Here is a 15,320-nt window from a genome sequence, read left to right as displayed (position 1 = left end):
TCAGTTTATATTTTGTTGGATTTACAACGCGCAGGCCACGCCTTCAAAAGGCGAGTCCAAGTATTTGGCAAATTCGTATTGGATGAATATTTTGCGGAAAAATCCAGCATTTTGTAAATTAATCTGTTAACTTGCTCTTCCGGTATACAATTTCAGTTTAAATTGTTTTGGTTGATTTTATGAAAACTTTGTAAAAGTTGACATAACTAAATATATTTTTAACAACTAAATATTTATATGGTTCTTAAAGGTTGTTGCATAAAATTTAATGCGTCAGAGGTTTTTTTAGGTAGGTGACCTTTGCAAATCAACGAAAAAAATGCTTCTTCATTGAAACTTTGTAGACATGACTTTTCCAAAAGTTATCAAGGACGATCCCCTGAGTCACCCGTTTCGGCTCACGATACCACTTTAGCACCCTGTATGTATATATACACACAGAAGTACGAAATTCCTATCACGCCGTGCTTCGTCGTAGCTTATGCACTGAGCAAAGAGCTACATGCGACAAAGGACCAGATTCCGCCGCTAAAATTCTAAAAGCGTCACACACATTGTGGCGTCATTTCCTTAGCCTCTGGTATTGACGCTATGGAACCGCAACATTGTTTTAGCCGAAATTTCTTACCCGAAAATATTTAGCTTTTCATTAAAGACAATAAAAATATATTTATGTGAATAAGAAGAGACGAAATTTCATAAAATACCTTTCATTAAATAAAAGAATGGGCTTTTAGCAATAAAAGTTTGGTGTTATAGTCAATAATGTCATTATACTCATATTTATCCTATGTACAGGATGTCTCAAAAGTCAACATTACGCCTTGGTGGGCTGATAGGCCAGAGCTCTGGAGTGACTTATGACCCTACATTAAAGAAAAACAACTTTTGTTTTGAAATTCGATCAGAGTTGTAATATGATACCACATTAAAAGTAAAAGGGGATGAAGGGTTAATGTTATCTGTTTTGTGTTGGAATTAAAATGTAATATGAGAATTGCTAATTTATTTTTTAAACCTTTTAAGCGAATGGATGTTTTTTAAACAAACTTTCCTAATGTTTTCGCATTTAAACAAAGAAAAAGGATTAAGAACCGGGGTGGGTATGAAAGGCTTTATTTGTTTTCCTTTATGTTAGTAATTTTCTTCATGCATTTCCATATCAATATTTTGTTAACCTTTCTATTATTGACTACGATCAAATTAAACCAGCTCAATGTAGATACCAATCTGACGGGTCAGTCTTGAGAATAATAAAAACATAAAAGTTAGATGGTAAAACATGGAGTTCATACCGTGGTTCATACAACATAGGCCCAGTTTCAAATTGTAGTTGCAAATCTACCATAACAAGAAATTAAGTCTTGCTTAGCGACCATCATATCTATGTACTTAAGTAGTGCTTAACCTGACATTCTCAGGTAAGAAAAAGAAAAAGAGCCTGCTGCCTTCAGAAGATTTAAAGTGAGTCGGAGTGCGAAAACATTTGGCAAATTCTTACACGAGAAACTTATGCGTAGGTAAAGAGAAAATTGTGTCTTCCATATCTCTCACGATGTTACCTCTAAGAGGATATATTTTTTTTGGGAAAGTATGAAGTGTGGTTGCTGAGGTATGTAGGTTTAACGAGCGCGTACACTATGGTTTCATTCTTTCTTTCCGCTTTCTTAAATATACTTAATAAATATGATAATATCATATAGTCTTGCATACCTAAGTACTTAATAAATGTATGACGGTACAAAATTCGCAACATAAACTACTACTATACTACTATAGATTTTTAGAGCAAACATTTTAAATGTGGACATCAATCGAGTGAACACCCGCATAGTATCAATTGTCCCCTGCGGACCGGTACGGGGGGTCACTCTATATGGCGAAAAACGAAGTTAAACAATTCTCGTTGTATCTAACATGCCTATCGCACGAGAGCTCTGGTTCGTTTGTTTTAGTCTGTGTAGAGTAACCTTCCTGTGCCGGCCAGGCCCGACATTTCATCTTGCGGCTAAAACGACTCCGAATGTTTTTATACGGCCCGAAGGGCAACTGAAGGTCATCATATCTGTAAGTGTAGATTCGGCATTTGAAATATAACACTAGATAGTAAATTGAACGTACAGTGGTGGGTATATGCAACAATGAATACCGTTGCTCGTTCTTTATGCCACTGGAACTTTTACATTTGTTACTTTTGCATACATCGTGAGTGTATTGTAAACTTTAACAGCAGAGAAGATCGATCTGTGCCTGTCATTTTACACTACCTGTGTGCAGAAATGTAGTAGGTAAACTTATATTTCCATAACAAAGCGTGAAAAGTTTAGTTCGTAATTAAAAAACGAATTCGTACGATAAAATAAGTGCGTACCACCAAAACCGACATCGACAGAGCTATGAGTATTTTCCAAGCTCCCAACATCTGGTGTTTACTTGGCAGAGCGCCCAACACTGTAGGTCTTGTGGACTTCAGATAAGAAGACCGTACACATAAGGAATGCTAGTTACAGTAAGTATACTGTTTTCATGTTTTAGGCCTAAAAATCACCAATAAAATTCAGAAAAACAATATTTATTTTTTCAATGCCAAATATTTCTATGACTTTTTCCTATGAGAAGAGGATTTAAATTATCTGCAATAAATAAGTATATAATAAGTAATATATGTATATATAATATAATAAGTTAATTATTTATTATAATTTGTAAAATGCTGACGCCTCCATGGCTGGCTCTGCAACGTACTCACGTAAGTAGTCTATTTCAATTGTTTCTTAGTTTATTGTGGAACGATATTTGCTTCTATAAAAAATCAATTATCGATTTATCATAAACATTATTGATTGAAGTCTTGATGAAGTAGGTTGATGACTTTGACTAATATATATTTGACTATAATGTTTATGATAAACCGGTAATTAATTTTTTATACAAACAAATACCGTTTCACATTTTCATAATCCGTAAAGTATCTTAATTCTTTTCACTCATAATTTGCCGATGAGAAAGACAATCTTATTTTAATAAGAAACATAGTTTATTAAGTTGGTAGTTGCACAAAGTTGTAAGTAATACTCAATGCAAGTTTAATTGTAATGTCAGGAAAACTGTCGGAAATTTGAAAATTTCTCAAAGACCTTAGTTTGGATTCAAAACCCAACTTCGTCTTGAGTCGCCTGTGGCTTTGACAGTTACATCAAAGTTTGAATGAAAAATTCAATATCTAGCTTTTCAAGATACACAGTTTACCTCCCTAACAATTTTTCTCTGCCTCTAAAACAACTTACGAGTATGATTGGGAACGATAGTATCGGTTGAATTTTCATTTCCGTTCTCACTGGTACTGATCGTGTATCTCAACTCTTTCTACAGCAAAGTAAGAAAACTTGGGATAAAAAAAACTAATTTAATGTATTTAATACTTTTTTCTGTTTTTTTTTAAATATTAGGATTTAGTAGGTAAATGCAGATTGGACTCATATAGAATTAAAGCACTAATTGACTCATTGATAATATCAAAACGACAGAAGTTAATATTTATGAATCATTGATCTAATACCAAGCGAGTCAGCGGGTAACTGATGCTCATAGATAAAAAAACGGATTCCCCAAAAATCTCAAAACTGCTATCACTTCTCCAAGCGAAGGCTCATAATATAATATAACACAGCATAGTAAAACGCGAACGTTTCACAAATTTATGAAAGAAAGCGTGCAGGCCAGTGAAAGTTTTATGATACAGTTTACTGTGCTGGGTGCTTGAATCCAGGAATAGGTTGCCATGTGGAAAAGAGTGTTAACCTTGTTTTTAATATCACTGTACCTCGTTTCAGGTAAGATGATTCCTGAGACAGTTCATAATTTCCCTAAAAGAAGTGTACTTATACTTATTTATTTACTTTGAATACTGTGCCGTAGCTATTGTCACAATATTTAGTCGCTGCATGGATATTCAATAAAATAATATTTAAAAAAAAAACTGACTTAAAAACTGCACTAAAATGTAAGAAATAATTTTAGGTTTACACCAATTCTATGTAACAGTACAAATATACCTAAGCAGGAACTGCTACTTAGTCCCAATACACAATATCATGAATATCATGATAATGAAATCAAACTTCATTATTATAGGAACCTAGCCATACTAAAATTACAATGTTATATTGTAGTAGTCAAATTTTATTCCCAGTCGTGTAATAAAGTGGACACAGTAATGTATCTAAAAGGAAAGTACGGATGAACTCTGAAGCATTAAAATTTATTACATTACATTTTATTAGGATTTAATTTCTAAATAATAATGGGTTTCCAATTAACACCAAAATAAACCAAGCTGTGCTCGGGTTTTTCAGAGTGCCAATAAATAAGGTATTTAATTAATAATAAGTTGATGTGAAAAGAAGCAAAACACCCGAATTTGTTGGGATGCGGTCATGAGTGGAGACCACGAATATTCGTCCAGCTCGCTCTTATTGGACCAACAACCAGTATTTAAGTTTAACTTAGGTAAAGGAAAATTTAAATTTAATGAAGCTACCAAAACATATTTATGATTGCGACGAGTGTAGTAAAACCTTGTGAAAACATTATCTGTGCTACCACAAAAAACTTTAAACTCTGTTTAACAAGTATTTAAAACGATATTTGACAGATTTTGTTTGACAGGTTTGACAGCGGTAAGCATCTGTTAAACACTGTCTAAGTTTTTGTGGTAAGGCCCTAAATAATTTTATCTTTGACTGTCTTATAGACACTCTATTTGTTTTAAAGAAATGCATAAAAAATATACACACCTCCAATTAATAAAAAACCCAGTCCAAATTTTAATTGAACTGAAACATTATATTTATATTGATTAATCCCAATTAAGCACAACATGCCTTGCTGCATTACCATTTAGCCAGTGTTTTATTAATTCCATTATATTAATCCCATAATAGGGAGTGGAAATTCTCCAAACACACAATAATATGGAAGTGAAATTCCCACATACATGGACTATACTCTAACTATTTAGCTCGAATATCTATTAAAATTAAGCATGCACGAAATACTTTAACGAAATACCTTCAAAGTTACTCAATTACCAAGTAGTAATTGGTATATGAATGTTGCTGCGTGAATATTTCACTTAAAATAAACTAACAAGCCGATGCATTCCATACTATTGTCACACCCTATAAAATCGTTAAGTAGGATAGGTACTTTGCATAAATACTATTTTGTGCGGAAAGTTCATTATAATGTTCAAAGAAAATGCTGGCCAAATCGACGCCAGATCTATAGTTTAAATACATTTGTTTTCATTTATATTTTTCATATGCCGTCAAAACATGCCTCGTAAAAAACTATCCGTAACAAGTTGCGATATCGGTTTATCTGGGAGCACTGCCGTGCCCGATATCGAAATTATTTTGTGCGATGACCAAGTCAATAAATTTATATAAAACATTAAAGATTTTTAAGATTGAGATGCGTGCGTGGATAAAACTTGGTATTACATGGATCTCACAACTTTTTACCGTAGAACAACTGAGTTATGAGACTTGGTTTTTTTTTGACAATTTTATTATTCAGCATTAACTTAACGGTTCTCATATCTAAAGTAATTGCGTAATTAGCTAAGGCATTCCACATCTCATACTGACCGGCTTTGTTTATGCTCGCTGACTTGGCGAGATCTCTTGAAGCGTTAAGTGATTGTAAGGCTCGCACTAACAACCATAATACGATGGCGGCACTACAATTTCAATTGAACTCTAGAGCCTATACGGATAAGGAGATAGCTTCTACCCATACCCAACAATAGACCGACACAGCTTTGACATATCTATTTCAATTGTATTTACCTATAGGTGCGAGAAATCTGTTACATATGTACTAGATTGCTAAAGCCAGGCTCAGTTACCGAATCCCATTGTCAAGGAGACCAACTACCTTGTAACGTGAATTCTAATTAATCCTTTGGTCCCCATACGTTTGTATGGCAAGATTGGTACGCTCCGCTCGTCTCAAACATCTATACATCCTGCACTAATAAGACTGGCAAGGTGGCTTTGTATCAATACTCACATCTACGTCCCTCAGAGAGAAACTGATCAGATGCAGAAAATAGGGGCGGCTCAGAATGATGTCAAAGCCGTCCGCTAAGGCACCTATACAGGATGTTGTAAAATGGTATAGTATAATCCAAACCTGTACTTCTCTATAAAATATTTATTGGTCACGTAAGTTTTAATAGATCGATGTTAGTACATATGAGCAAATGTTTTCATCAATTTCCAAAAGTTTACCAGAAGTTGTTCAGAATGAGCCTCTATGATTCACCCCCAAAACGCTTACTATGCCACTTTTGCAACAACCTGTAGGTATACTTGAATTATACAGTCATATTTCATTTGTAGCATTAATTAGATATAGATACCTACATATTATCCTCAATTATCACTTTCTTGCTTACCTACTTACATGTTACAATTGAAGCTATGAAATAATGATTTCCAACAAACAATAATGATGCACACTTATCCATTAGTCCTATACTGACGTTATAACAATGCCGATGTTAGTTCTTAGTTTCATAACAGCATACCATCTCCAGTCTCCACAGAACGAAGGAACAAAGAACGTCATCCGTCTATCCCGTAATATGGGATGCCTTTCAGTATCCTTTCAGACGTCTCTCAGTGCATCCATACAAAATATAACATGAAAATATAGGAAATATCAGTTAATTTTAAGAATATAAAGGTTTTCACGAGCAGCATTGAATTTCACGTCATCATTTTTCTAGATCCTATAACGAGCTGATATGTATACGTTAGCTTATTTCCATCCCTTTATTTGGTAATATTGTATTTACTAAAAAGAGAACATTTTAATTTAAAGGAAAATTGTAACGAAAGAAACTCTATCTTAGTTAAATGGCCTGTTTCACAGTGACAAGTAAGCTACTTGTCATAATTATGAGTTACCAATAAACACGACTTGAACTGTGTTACAGACATTGCTGAATTGCGAGGGACACCAAGCTATAACACATTTTAACAGATTGATAACGAGACCGGCAATTTATCAAGACTTTGTGAAACAGGCACTTACTCTATATTAAAGTCAATTATGTTATTTTGTAACGAAAAACAAGCACCGCAAATAGGGGTAATAAAATTTATCTATATTGCACAGAAGTTTCACTTGTAGCTAGTTGGTCTCCATTTAAAGTTTGTAACTAAGTATGACAGTGGACAGCTTTTGCAAACCTATTCTATTATAGTCTGTCCTTTGTCGGGGTTTTAGTCCTGCACCTGGCTCACTCGAACTGTATAAGTACATATGATAGTTCTTAAGTTGGCTGCGATTACACGTTTGTGCTTTGTCAAACTAACCAACTGTCAACGATCGAACAAAAGTTCCAAATGTGCATTCGCCTCCAATTTCAGAAATACCAAATTGTGCGAACCGAACTGTACTTACACTTTGGTATTCTTTATAGACCTAGACCATGCTTTATTCAACACTTTCGTTGCTACAAAAAAGAATGAACCCTTGTTTTATGGATGTTTAAAACAAAACTTAACAGACTGACAGCCGACTGACAGTATTTATGATGTGTCTAAGTTTTGATAGAAAGCCCTTTGTGTTTGTAGAAGTAAAATATCATACACTCACGAGCAAAAAAACAATTCCACTTAGAAAATGCTGACACCAAATAGCTCAATTTTTTTTAACTATTGAACGCAAATTTGAACTAGATATTTACGTTTTAATATGGTTATACTGTGATGCGCCGATAAATGTTCTTATGTATTACAGAGTTAGGTGTTTGCCGTTTAAGAGTAATTTTCTGTTTCTTTTACTGGAATTTTTGACTTGCCCGTTTTTAATTACCCTCTTTTCGCCAGTGTTTATGTTAGTTCCAATGTAATAGGGGGCGGGCCTATTGCCATTTTACGGGCACATCCAAGACCCAAGAACAAATATCTGTGGTATACAAATATTTGCCCCGGCCGGGAATCGAACCTTAGCTACGCTGTCTCTTGTGCCGAAGGTCCCGCCTTCGGCACAAGAGACAGCGTAGCTAACCGCTGCGCCATCCGGTCGTACATTATTTTACAATACAATACAATCCTCTTTATTTGCACCAAAAAAACAGAAACAATACAAAATAAAACTTAAAAATAACAACAGTACAAAATGATTGCTTATAGCAATCTTCTCCAGACAACCTTTGGATGGATATTTTGTGTCAAAAATTTCCCGACCACGCTGATTAACTTTGAGTTGGTAAATTAAAATAACTAAGTTCATTTTGTTGTTAATAGTAACGCACCCGCAATAGGTAATACCAGCATAAAATTCATACATGATTTAATAATGTATGAAAAATCCTCCCGCCGTGATTTTGCCACCATTTTGAAACATTCAGTAAATATACTTGCTACTTGTTACTTCTAATAGCATGCGAAATAAGTACTTAATGTGGTCTACAGCGACCTTGGTAGCAGGGCTGGCCATCACGAACTGGTTAGCCGCACGATTTAGACCCCTATCGACATGGAACTTTGTTCGGCGCCGGTTTTACGCAAATGCCGACAAGGATAAAATGTGAAGCAAATATATTCCGTTTTTTAGATATATCTTAATTTATGTTATAGGAAAACTTTTACACAATACTGCATTAGGTACTTTATTGATAAAACTAATCTAAAATATGGATTTAAATTTTAATGCTTATAATAAAAAAATTGTTTCAAAATTCTACTGTATGAGTTTCCGTAACTCTCATTTTTCACTGTCAATGTTTGTAGTTTGACACCACTAAACTTTGAATTTGAATCGAATTTGAGCCTTCTGAATTGACATCAAAATAAGTGTCTGAGGATATATCTAAGTACCTACTTCTTCTATCCTTCATAGATGCGGTACGTAAGCATGCCATTGCTTGCATTAATAATACAAACAACCCTCAGGAAATTGTACCTTTCGAACACAATCACAGTTGCAAAGTCCCTTGAATTTATCACCAGCCGATACCATTAAAGGAGCGGTCTATCACTTCATGCATAATGTGTGTCGAAGATGTTACATCAACTCCATCCAACTTGTCGCCTTCGCACGCTTCACGTATTATCACAGCAAAGTTATAACAAAGGTGGGATGTAACTTTGATACATTCCGTTCGGAGCATAGTGCTAGTAAACAAGGAATACCGCTAATCCCGTATCGCTCACTACATCGTAAGGAGCTTACGTTGGAAATTGCATCGCCGATACGCTGACGTATTTTTTTTGTTTAGGTCTTCCTCGTTTTCGAACGTGTTGATTGATTGAAATGTTTTTTTAATCTCTATCATGCCCCTCTACGAGATTTTCGTATATGTTGAAACTTGCCTGAAAGATAAATATACATTGCTCTGCTCAGCTGCTGGTTCTTTATGCAGTCGGAGAATCAAAACATTTTTATACGTCTATAAAGTTTTTGATTAAGTTAAGTTTATTGAGGTATTTTTCGGATATTATGTAACCGAGTTTGGGAAAATCTCGCTTTAGTACCTATTTCTTGTAATAATTGCAAAATACATATCTTAAACACTTACGATCATTGATAGGCCTTCGTAAACTTGTAAATTATCGAAATCGGACACTTGAATCAGACGATATTACTCAAAAAATGCACCGTAATTGAGCGTATTCAATCAGATTTGACCAATACATCGTGAGATTCCTTATTCTGGCGCCGACGTAGGCCATTCAGCTGTTTTCGGCGCACCGTGGTACGTGCTTCTTGTAAAAGTGGGTCAGTGCATTCATTTCCGATCTACGTCTTCGATTTCCGACCAACTTGTTCCGACGTCGCCACGGACCCTCCTGTAGCCTTGGGAACTTCAAATCAAACTTTTTATCTTATTTACACCGAAGTTTTATTACTGTTTTATAAAAAAAAAAACTTACATGTATCCTATTCGTATAGCTTACTTTGAAGGGCACGTCCAGGACTTGAGATAGGTAAATTAAGGATGACTTTAACTATATTTTAAACTAATCCCGACATAAAATTTATTGCTGTTACATTTTGAAAGTATCCAAATACAAAGAGACAGAAAAGGTTTTAATCGCAAAATTAGTTTCAACTTTTTTCGTGAAAGTCAAGTTCGATTCAAAACATATCATCTTGTGAACGGTTAAAACCATACGAGAAGGTACATGGTAAGCAAATTCTATATTTATGCAGTCGAAAGAAGAAGAAGACCTTATCTTACACCAATACGAGCTTATAAAGTCATCGATAGCCTCCGATCTCAAGTCTTGTTAAGATCCTTACTAAATTGTTGCTAATCCCAAAATAATCTGACTACTAGACTCGCGGTACGGAATAGTTTTCTGCGAGTAACTTCATGTTCAAGGGTTATATTATGTGTATTATTGTGTATACAGAAATGCTTCGAAACTGATCATAATTTTAGTGCAAAGTTCCAGACACTTCGATGCACACTAAGCACGGCACTTTACTCTAGCACCGGCACTTACTGATAACTTCAATGCTATCGGAAATTGATTTATACTTCAAGTGATATTTGTAATAAACAGCTCAAGATCTCTGCTTCTGTAAAGTTTGCAATGTTGAAGTCGTTAGCGTATTTGCGAAACTGGAATTGTTGTGTTCAGTCGAGTGTTAAACTGTATTTTCCTTTCATGGGAATATGACTTCATCTTTACAGGTACGATAAACCGTGTAAATATAATTGTGTTTCCAATTAGTTTTTGTCAGAATTAAACCTAACCATGCCGGGCAATCCGCTTAATGACTAAAAACTACCAAAAACTTATTTTATTGTTGTTGAATTTTTTCAAGTAAGTTCCTTCACTATTGGTTAAGAATTATTGGAACTATGATTGTGGGATGTCTGGACATACCACCGGTGGCGGGCGTCGACTCTACGCCAACGTTCCAACGGCGTTACAGACGACATAATTATGTACATTGCAACGTTATAAACATAATTATAATAATCATAATACAGTCGCGAGCAATGAAAAAGTTCCACATGCCATTGTTCGTTATCGACGTCGATAAACTCGGTTAATGCACTTTCCACCAATCTCGATATAAAGACGTTTATCTACTTCCAATTCTCTACTACAGGTAATCCCTAAAAGAAGGAGAAAGGAGCAGACATTTTATTTAAAACACAATGAAAGTAGTTGTAGTACCTAGTGCAGTCCTCTTTTTTGTTTATGTAAATCATAATAGCTATACAAGTATACACGTTTGTACCTCGACAAACTCGGAAACCGTCAATGTTTGAGTGAAAGGGCGGTTTTTTAGTTTGACAGTGTACAATAGTGTATAGAGTAGTATAGTGTATTCTAATGAAGCTGACCGTACTTTTTAATTCCATTGTTGAACGTTAAACAAATCATAGGCCTACGAAGGCTACGACTTTGCTACGCAAAAGTGCTACGGCGTAGATGCCTACGCCGTAGCACTTTTGTAGCTGCTATAAAAATAAGACAAACTAAACTTTCTTTACACAATTTGAAGACGGAATTCCTAGAGTGTGAACGTATTATAGATAGATGTGAGATAGTAGAAGTAATTGAAAATATATATCGTCGCTTAACTTCCGATGAAGTAGATTTTATTTTATTTAGGTTGGTTTGAGGAAAGTTGTACAGAAGAAATAGCAACGCACATAATTTTATTATGATAAAATGACCCGAAATGTTTAAATTTATAAAACGTTTACATCTAAAAGTACCAGGAGGTACACTTTTTAATGATGGAAAGTAAATCCTGTATAAGTTTCTAACAGAATTCCTCAGTGTAATCATATTTTAGCGGTGGTCTCTACCTACATTATTAAAGTTTTGAAAAATTCCATTCTATCTGTAATTCTGGACCGACATTTTATGACATCTTTTGTGAGTTTTGTGACACACAAGCACACAACATTTCTGCTGGATAGGACATTCCATATCACAAGAATACTTGTTATTTGAAAGGTTTTGAAATGTCAGTGATTTCAGATTTATATTTTCAATAAAATAAACTTAAAATAAATTGTTGTTAGAAGTCGAAACTCAAAATTTTGTGTCAAACCTATGCTAAAGTAATATCCGTTATTAGATATTCAAAATGGCGTCAATATTTCGAGTTTTTACATATTCTCATGATTATTAGACGTTTTAACAAGTTTGTTACACAAAAATTTCATTATATTTTACTGAAACACCTTGATGTAGTTAATATTCCTCTTATTATTCAAAGAAAAGTTATATGACGTTTTAGCTAATGATCTGTTTTATCCCTCTCAGTCAAAAAACAATTTGTTCTGATTTATTTATTTATTTAATTCTTTATTGCACAAATATAAAAATACATGTTCACATTTAGACAGGGATAAAACAGTTCAATAGCTAAAACGTCACATAACTTTTCTATGAATAAGGAGATAACTTTTGAAATATATACTGGATTAATTCCCTTATATTTTATTTTGCATCCGTGTGTTCCCCAATGTTTTACACTCACGGGCAATGAATAAGTTCCATTGAGAAAATCCCCAAATTACTCTTATCCGGAAAAAATGCAATATTTAAGTACATTAAACGGCGCATCAGAATATTAGCAACAAAAAATACATAAAACATTTTGGTTAAATATCCGATTAAATGTTTTAAAAAAATGAGGCTATTTGATGTCTGTAATGTGTAAGTGGAACTGTTTCTTTGCCCGCGAGTGTATTTTCCCTATGCGAACACTTTCTTACCTAATTCAAACCCTCAATCTGGTGTCCCGCAGTTGAGTGCAGCAAGCAACACCGGACAACACGAATAAAGCTTAAACCTACACGTTTGCAACGGACTTAGGTACAAATTTACATAAGCAAAAGAATTGCTTTACGTGTGCGCTGGGGCGTTCAATATGTGTTCAACGTGTACTTAAATCCCTTTCACAGTGGACGGCATCACTGCAACACCTTCTAGAAACTTCACGAGATATTCTCCCCTAAGTATTTGTTTTATCTACATGAGTTTAATTGAATTAGTAAACCCATTTCGACATGATACAAACTATACATGAGCAGTTGAGCACAATACTGTATCTACGTATTAAATTTGATCAAAAACAGTCTTCTATTGAGAATAATCTAGCTTTCTACTTAGGCAATATTTGGAAAAATCTCAAACGTCGAAACCGCGTTTCTGCACCGATTTCGTTAATCCAATACCCGACGGATCGATAGCCCGCGGCGCGGTGTGCATACAAATAAGGATCGACTGTGCTAGATTGACTAATTACCTACTTATTCTTAGTTCCTCATTGTCACTTCTGCTGGGAATGATTTGAAATTAGGTCGAAACAAGTCCTCAACGGGCTCTAGTTTTGAAGCAGTTCTCACATTGCCACGCATCACACTGTAAGTTGCTGAATGCTTGTCCGAATGTTGCATGTAAATGTAATGTAAGTCCTACACAGTAGTACCTAGCACAGTCCAACAGACACAAAACGCATCTATGTGCGTTCATGTATTCCTACAATTCAAGCAAAACGCTGCGTGATGCGGTTCAGAGTGAAGTAACCACCTCATGATATGCCATAACTGCTATCAACTTAGAATTTTGTCACCTTACTGATTTTATCATCGGCCCGCCTCTCTTGTAATGCGTTGTATGCATCCATGCATGTATTTTGTAATATTATAGTCCAATAATTATTAGTGACAATATAGTATCTACTGTTACAAATTCGAAGTCATGGTCTTATTAACTATCTCTGTGTGGCCCCATTCGATTTCTTTTCGGACTGCTATATTTTAAGACAAATATTATAAGATTTATTCTTTGGGTCTTCAAGTCATAACGCTACAACGAACTGTAGACTATGATATTGAGGGCCGCACACGCATCTATCACTAATTAGTACCTATAAATAGTTGCACCTATTGCAACCATTACGAAATTAACAAAAATCTCGTGATTTTTTACAACAATCGTTACTCTTTATTAGAGTAGCAACTTCATAATCTGTCTACATTTTCAGCATTTTCATAATTGCGGAATCGCGTGTCGTCCGCGAAGGTGATACACATAGAACTAGATCAAATTTGTATTTATTTCCGCGGTGAAGTTAGCGCTGCCTCTGCACTTAGCAACAGGCGGGCACGTGGTTAGCCTAAACCCTACAAGTGCATTAGAAATTATGAGTGCAATGCAACAGTTATTTTTGACTTTTAATCTACTTAAATGTTAGCGTCGGTAGTTTATTATGAAGCGAGGTTACAGTTCTGCTGCTATTCTTTCCGCAGGGTGAGGCCCGTGAGTATAGAGTAATAAATAACAGCGTAGTTGCTGAACAAAAACGTTGCGTGACTGAAAATGAGTCTGCTTCAGCAGTGCTTTCTTGAAACATGTCAACTTTTTTCTCTCAACAACGCCCATTTGGTTTCTCAAATGTAACAGACGTACCCGCCTATTATATTAATAGATACTAGGCAAATACGACCTCGACTGCGCTAGCAACAGGTTAACCTCTGGTGTAGCCTTTGTACTATGCATTTTCTATGCAATACGGAGAACTGACGTTCGTTTAGCGAAATCAGGGCGGTGAGCCCTTGTACTAGCGACCCGATGCTATGAGCCGTGCCTGACTTGTTGTTACTCAAGGACATTTCATATTGAAACACGAAGCCACAATTATTCCAGCCTGACCCACATTACCGGCGCTAGATCACTGATTAAACACAGGTATTGTAATTAACGACTTAAATATTCATGATTGACGTTTGTTTTACGGTGTGGTAAAAGATTAAACATGGCGAAGTCACAAGTTGTAGGTGTTATAATTATGACAGTATCATTGAGACTGATAAGCTTCTTATAATTACTTAGCGTTAGCGCGCAGTGTATAATTAAATATATCGCAAAGCACAATCTATAAAAGCATTTGCATTAGTGTAGGAAATAAAATAAACAGCAAGCTTTCATGATTAAAATGAAATTTACAGGGTTGTTAAAGATAATAAAACATGTAAATCGATGCATCTAATATTTATGTGAAACAAATTCTACTACCATTTTTTATGTAAGCTTCTTTCTAGCCGATGATCATGATTAGGTGATGATAATTTGCAAGGAAGTGCCATCTAAAAAGTACCTAACAGAAAATAATCTTAAAACTAGCTTCAAACATTTCAACAACAATAAATCATTATACCAACACGAAAATCTTAGATTACCATCGGAAAAGGCTAAAGCGGCAGCCAAATAATTTGTGTTGAATTCAAGGCCGTCCCTTCATGGAGTCAACATGAACGA

The 15,320-nt window shown here is 35.0% G+C and overlaps 1 protein-coding gene across 3 annotated transcripts in view; it reads right to left on the bottom strand.

Annotated features, from left to right (window-relative positions):
• Window positions 1-15,320, bottom strand: part of LOC119694813 (potassium voltage-gated channel protein Shaker) — a 191,064-nt gene that overhangs the window by 150,410 nt on the left and 25,334 nt on the right. The window lies entirely within an intron of this gene.

The sequence above is a fragment of the Plutella xylostella genome, chromosome Z (assembly GCF_932276165.1).
Source record: "Plutella xylostella chromosome Z, ilPluXylo3.1, whole genome shotgun sequence".
NCBI lineage: Eukaryota > Metazoa > Arthropoda > Insecta > Lepidoptera > Plutellidae > Plutella > Plutella xylostella.
The sequence above is the reverse complement of the archived record's forward strand: the minus strand, read 5'-3'. Positions and strand labels throughout refer to the sequence as shown.